The following is a 7,393-nucleotide window of genomic DNA, read 5'->3' on the forward strand; positions in this document are numbered from 1 at the left end:
TAAAGTTCTTCTGTGTGTTCTTTCTACCTCCAGTTAATCTACTCTGCTTCTGTTAGGTCCATACCATTTCTGTCCTTTTTTTTTTTTTTTTTGTCCATCTTTGCATGAAATATTCCTTTGGTAACTCTAATTTTCTGGAAGAGATCTCTAGTCTTTCTCATTCTATTGCTTTCCTTTTCTTTGCATTGTCCACTTAAGAAGGCTTTCTTATGTCTCCTTACTATTCTCTGGAACTCTGCATTCAGTTGAGACTATCTTTCCCTTTGCTTTTTACTTCTCTTCTTTTCCCAGCTATCTGTAAGGCCTCCTCAGACAACCATTTTTCTTCTTGCATATCTTTTTCTTTGGGATGGTTTGAGTCATCACCTCCTATACAATGTTGTGAACCTCAGTTCATAGTTCATTTATTTTCACTATCCTTACTGAAATATAATCTAATGTAAAAGACTGCACATGTATCCGTTTTGATGGGTTTAAACATATACAAATACTCATAAAACCATCACATCAATTAAGTTAATAAATATATCCACCCTTCCAAAAGTTTCCTCTTGTCTCTTTGTTTGTGTTTGTTTGTTTGCTTTGTGGTAAGAACACTTGATTTGAGACCTACCCTCCTAACAAAATTTTAGGTGTACAATATGTTTTTGTCAACTACAGACACTATGATGTATCTTCACTCCCAAGTTCAATGCAGCTCTATTTAAAACATCTGAGACATAGAACTAACCTAAGTGCCCATTAATAGATGAATGGATAAAGATGTGATATGTATATGATCCATTATATAATGATGAATATATAAATATATACAGATGATGTATATAATCATTTATTAGAATGGGAACTGTAACAATATCAATGGATATAGAGGGCATTATGCTAAGTGAAGTCAGTTGGACAGAGGAGGGAAAATAGCATATGACTTCACGTATACATGGAATCTGAAACAAAAGGAACAAACATAACAAAGAGAAATAGAGTTACAGATGCAGAGATCACACAGGTGGCTGCCAAAGGAGAAGGAAGTGGGTGAAGGAAAAAATTATGTGAAGAACATTAAGAGGTACAAACTTATAGTAGCAAAATAAGCAAGTCACAATACAAACTGTACACTGTGGGGAGTATAGTCAATAAATATGTAATATCTTTATACACTGACATATTTAACTAGACGTTTTGGTTATCATTTTGAAATATACAGAAATATCGAAACATTATGTTGTATAACAGGAGTTAACATAGTGTTGTAGGTTAATTATACTCCAAAAACAAGCAAATAAACTCACAGGAAAAGATCATATTTGTGGTCATGAGATGTGTAGGTGGAGGGGAAGTTAGATGACGGCAATCAAAAGGTACAAACTTCCAGGCATAAGATAAGTAAGTACTAGGAATGTACAACACGATAAATATAATTAGCACTGCTGCATGTTGTATATGAAAGTTGTTAAACAGATTATATCCTAAGAGTCCTCATCACAAGGAAAAAAGTTTTTCCATTTCTTTAATTTTGTAACTATATAAGATGATGGATATTCACTACACTTATTGGGATAATCATTTCATGATGCCTGGTGCTAGATGTAAATTATATCTCAATGAAATCAAGGAAATAAGTTATATACATATCATGGAATATTATTCTGCCTTAAAGAAGAAAATTCTGCCAAATGATACAATGAATGAACCTGGGGGGCATTCTGCTATCTGAAATAAGCCAGTCACAGGACAAATGCTTCACAATCCCCTTTGTATGAGGTCTCTAAAATAGTCACACACAGAAAGAGAGAGGAGAATTAAAGTTGCTAGAGACTAGGTGGGCAGAGGAAATGAGGAGTTTTTCAAAGGGTACAACTTTTCAGCTGTTCCAGATAAAGTCATTCTAAATGAATATATTAAATCAGGCTTCAAAATTATAGTCTGTTAATAATCTACCCTTTCTCTAACAAGAAAATTACATGACTCCTTTAATCCTAGATCCCCCAAATCCACGGGTACAATCTGTTTGAGGATACTTTAATTCTTTTTTTTTTACTTTAATTCTTTAATAACAGCTGTAATATAATGTTTCAAGTTATCTAGAGCAATGGAAATGGAGAAATGTTTGTGGATATAATATACTAAAAGAACTAACCCATTAAAAAAAAAGAACTAACCCATCATATTTCAATTCTTTGTAAATTATATTCTTCAGTAAAAGGATACCACAAGTAGGAAAATTGCTTACATAATTCAGGGACTTTTCTTTCAGAAAAACATTTTTGTTCATATGGTAGTCTACCCCTCCCCCAAGAGTGCTTTACAGCCCAGAGACATGAGCAATGGTCTAAATAAGATGGAAAGATTTGTAAGAAGGGGACAAGAGGAGACTGACAATTTTCTCAATTTTTGTCCTTAGATTGCTTAATCTAAGGCAACTGTATCCAGTAAAATGACATTGCAAGGAGAAGAGAGGGAGAGCTCATGTTTCTTAAGAGGAGAATTCCAGGCTATTAATGAAGCAATTTCTGCAGGATTGTCACTTTATTGTACATGTGAGTCAAAGTTCAATTTAATGAGAAGGTATATCCTCTGCCATCAAATCAATTAAATACATATTTAATAATCTTACACTGAAGTTGTTCTCAAATTCTTGTGTAACCCCTGCAGCCTTCTATGCTGCCTCACTATGCTCTGTTATTTCTGAGTATAATATTTACTTTAAATAATTTCACTGCTTATCTCTGAAGTGAGGCAACTGTGGAGGTTAATTTTTCATGTGAAATATACTAATCACCTTCCTAGGTAACAGAAGCATTTCAGTGCATGCCAATCTTTGAAGATATCCTGGGGATATAATTGTGTTATTGTGTTCACATTTTGAGTTATATCCCATTGCTTTATTGTATGTTTTGAAAGAGATGACCTCATCATATCATAGGCTGCTCACTTTGCATTGCAGTCCATACTCAGAAAATGTAATGAAATTGGAACCAAGTTGCTGTTTAACTGATTTCTATTATTTTATCTATACATACTTGTCTTGTGAATCTACCCAATCAGATGTTTCTATAGTCCCTGGAATAATTGATACTTTAGGCAAAGATCAGTAATGCAATGAGATGATGGTTGCATTTATAATCGGGCTCCATGGTTTCTTGTTTCTCAACATTATATCTTGAATTCCTAAAGAATAAGCTCTCACTTGATGGAATGAAATTTTTCTTTGCTTACACAGCATAAAGTGGTTTCAATTTCCTTCCTATTTAAAAATTGATAAAACTTAAATTTTTTATGTGCTTTATTTTTTCAAATACAATGATAACTTTTTAAACTGAAATTTAACTTATACTTTGATTTTTCTTATTATTTCTTAGAAAAGTATCAAGATCTCCATCCCTAGATAGGGAGGAAAAGGCTCACGGCCATGATTTCTTGAAATCAAGAAATTCTGATTTCTTGAAAACCTGTTTAGAACACAAGGGAAGAACCTAACATATTCTCATGATATGTTGTTTTGAGTTAATAGCTGGATGGTATTTCTGAGAGGTAGTATCTTGGGAAAGAACTCCTCCAGATAATCAGATACAACATTTAGGGACATTCGTATCAATTCAAAGTATAAGGCATGGGGTATGAAATACCCCAATGCCTGGGTATGAAACCAAAGAAATAAAAACCAAAAATCCAATACCAAACAACATATCCAACAAAGGATTAATATAAGGGGCAAGACTTCAAAGACGTCAAAGTGCCCTGGGCTGCCTCCTGCACTCCTTCCCTCTTTTCCTTCCTTCCTTCTTTCCCACTTGTCTTTCTTCCTTTTAAAAAGATCCTCTCTCTATCAAGCAGTATTATACACATTGTGATCTATTTTAATGTTTAAATAATGACATGCAAACCCAAGCATGCTTGCTAACATGCAGAGCTGGGCCATATTAAGAGATACGGTCAAAAGTCTGCACTGTAAACTCTTGTATGATTGAGAAGCTGAGCAGGGCAAAATGACCCCTTAGAATTCTGCTGCGATAGTCGCTGGCAGATGATAGCAGTCAGCCCTTGGAGACACTTTAGGACTACGGCTATTCTCTATCATATCTCTGTACCCTCAGGTGGGTCAGGAAGAATCAACATGGGAGGAAAGCAAGTGGCATAGAATTCTGAGAAAGATGCCTCTTTTACTCTTGTGGTCATAAATATATTCACGCTTTGTCTTAAATATAAGCCTACATTATACGTAAACATTCATTTTTAGAAGAACATTATTTCTATGGATAAATTTTTGCAATCAAAAGCAAAAAAAGCATTTGTAAATTATATTCTAAAAATAATTTTACAAGTGCTGATGAAATCAGATGCCAGGATGTAGGCAGATAAACAAAGCTCTTTTTGGAGGAGGTATCTGGGTCTCTGAAATAGAAGGATTATATTGGGTGGTACTCACAGGAACTAGAGGCACGGACATTTCACAGGCCTTGTTGACAGTTGTTAATTACCAACAGTTTACAAAAGAACTGTACAGCTGGGACTTTCTGAGAAATATCCATAAACGTCCCCCCCCAAAAAAGTGTTAAGGCATGGCAAACAAATAATTTCTACAAATGTTTTCTTCTACAGGCATTATAAATACTATGTTTTCATTTACAAGGTATTTTCCAATGATAGTATAAATGGCTTTCGCCCTGGAATTTGCTTATTTGTTTTATGCTTATTTGTTTTCTTTTTGAAAGAAATTTTCTTTCTCTCTTTTTAAAGAACAAAACCCAAATCAGTATTCACATGGATAAAAGCTGATTCAATAGAATAATGGATTTGAAACCAAAACAAATGAAATGCTGCCACTGTAAAATGAATTTTGTCCCTTAACAATTCAAAACAAGACTATTGAATTAATATTTCACCTCTCATTTCTACAGCCAATCTGAATATTAATTGCTTGGAGACCAGCAAATTTGTTCTTTATAAACCTTACTGCATTGCTGAAAATCACATTGCCAAGCAGTTTGTGTTTTCTCTTGGTAGGAAAAATAGTTTGCCCTCGAGAGTCACAGAAGATGGAGCTAGTAATTTACAGTAAGAAATCTCTTGCCAAAATGGTTGTGAATGAGGGAACAAAGGACAGAAAAAGGTATGTTTAGTAGGGAGCCATGGTGCGTGCTAAGTCACACCAATCCTGTCTGACTCCTTGCAACCCTATGGTCTGTAGCTTGAAAGGCTCCTCTGTCCATGCGGATTCCCCAAGCAAGGACACTGCAGTGGGTTACCATGCCCTCCTCTAGGGGGTCTTTCTGACCCTGGACTCTAACCTGCATCTCTTACACCTCCTGCGTTGGCAGGCAGATTCTTACTGCCGATAGGGAGTCATTTCCAACCATATTGTCATGATCATCTTCTGTCTTAAGGGGACTTTTACTTTTTGAGTTGTAACACACAACTTTGATGTTTAAATAAACTACTGGAGTAGAGTTAGGAAAAGAGAGAAATCTTGCCAAAATTACTGAGCTCTAAAGAATGCATCTATTCAATTTAGCCCTGATTTAGGGGTCACTGCTCACAAAAACAAACAAACAAACAAAAACTGTTGAACCTTAAACAAGAACAAATTAAGTACTGGATTTAGATTCCAGAATTCCCTTTGATTATTAACAAATTTTACCCTCTTACATATCTTGCTTCTATAAGCTGAGCTGATTAGGATAGTGAAATTGTGATGAGTATTTTAATAATCAAAAGCATAGGAATCACATCAGCTTGAAATAATAAAGACAAGTAGAAAAACTTCAGGCAGGATGAGGCAAGGCTCTTCCTTTCTTATTATTTTTGGTTGTACTGGTTGAATATTAAAATGGAATCAGAAAGCTTTTTTCCTATGCTTAAAGCACTAGCAAACATTACCATAGCTGTATAGTACAAGCAAATTTTAACAGTCATCCATGATCATGATTTAGGGATATTTTGATTCTTTGCTCCTTAAAGATCAGTTTTGGTGGTTGCCAATCAATGATCAGTTACTTAGAGATTCACTGAGTCCTCTTTTGTTTGATCTGCTGGGTGGTAATTATTTGAACTGATTTTACCAATGATAAAATCTTATTTAAATTTTAATATTTTCAGTCTTCCTTGACAAACTGGAAGGTCTACACCCAAATTCCACGTGCAAGGAGATTAACAAAGGTTATACCCTTTAGACAAGGCTTTTCCCCTCTTGGTTGTCACAGTTTACATTTGTTCCTAACAGTTCCTACCACTAAGGCTGATTTTTGATTGGCAAACATCATCTTTCCTGCATAGCTGCCCCTTGAATAATGTGGGTTAGACTGTGTGGGTCCACATACATATGAATTTTTATTTCAGTAAATATAGTGGGAAAAAATGGAGATTTGTGATAATTTGAAAAACCTCACAATCAGAGAACATAGCCTGGAAATACAGAAAAAAAAAATTAAAAAATTGGGTAAGTCATGAATGCATAAAATATGTGTATATGCTAGTCTATTTTAGTACCATAAAACATACAAATCTGTTATAAAAGTTAAAGTTTATCAAAAGTTACACATGTTAGCACTTACAGACCATACCATTTATAGTGAAAAAATGTACATGAATGTAAAGATGAGTTCTAAATCATAACCTCATAAAATTAACTACAGTACATACTGTACTTCTGGAATCATTTCTCAGCCACCTCCTGGTGCTACTGTGCTGAGCTGGGACTATCAGCTTAAAATGCCAGGTGACACTAACCACCTCCAAGTGAGCAGTTCACCTCTGCAGTAAATTGCATAAAAAATAATATTTCGTGGCCCTCACGTATTTTTCATCATGTTTAGTGCAATCTTGAATAAAATCATGGGATCCATATGAAATGCCAGTAGTGATGCTGAAGCACTCCTGAGAAGCAGAGAAAAGTAACAACATTACAAGAGAAAGGTGAATTGCTTGATGTATACCACAGATTGAGGTTTACAGCTGCAGTTGCCCATGTTTCAAGATAAATGAATCTAATGTGAAGACCACTGTAAAAAGAGAAAAGGAAATTCATGAAGCTGTCATTGCAGTCATGCCAGCAGGCAGGAAAACCTAGCACTTTTTGCAAAATATGTTTTTAACTCATATTGAAAATGCAACTTTTATATGGGTGTAGGACTACTATAAGAAATGCATACCTATAGATTCCAATATGATTTGAGAAAAAGCAAAGGCATTATATGACAACTTAAAACAAAAAGAAGCTGAAGGATCTAAAGTTGGAGAATTAAATTCAAGCAAAGGGTGGTTTGAAAATTTTAGAAAGAGGTTAGGCTTTAAAAACATTAAGAGAACAGGAGACACAGCTTCTGCTGACCAAAAGCCAGCTTGTGAGTTCCCATGTCATTAAGAAAATCGTTGAAGAAAAGGATATTTACCTGAA

Source organism: Odocoileus virginianus, chromosome 3, assembly GCF_023699985.2.
Source record: "Odocoileus virginianus isolate 20LAN1187 ecotype Illinois chromosome 3, Ovbor_1.2, whole genome shotgun sequence".
NCBI lineage: Eukaryota > Metazoa > Chordata > Mammalia > Artiodactyla > Cervidae > Odocoileus > Odocoileus virginianus.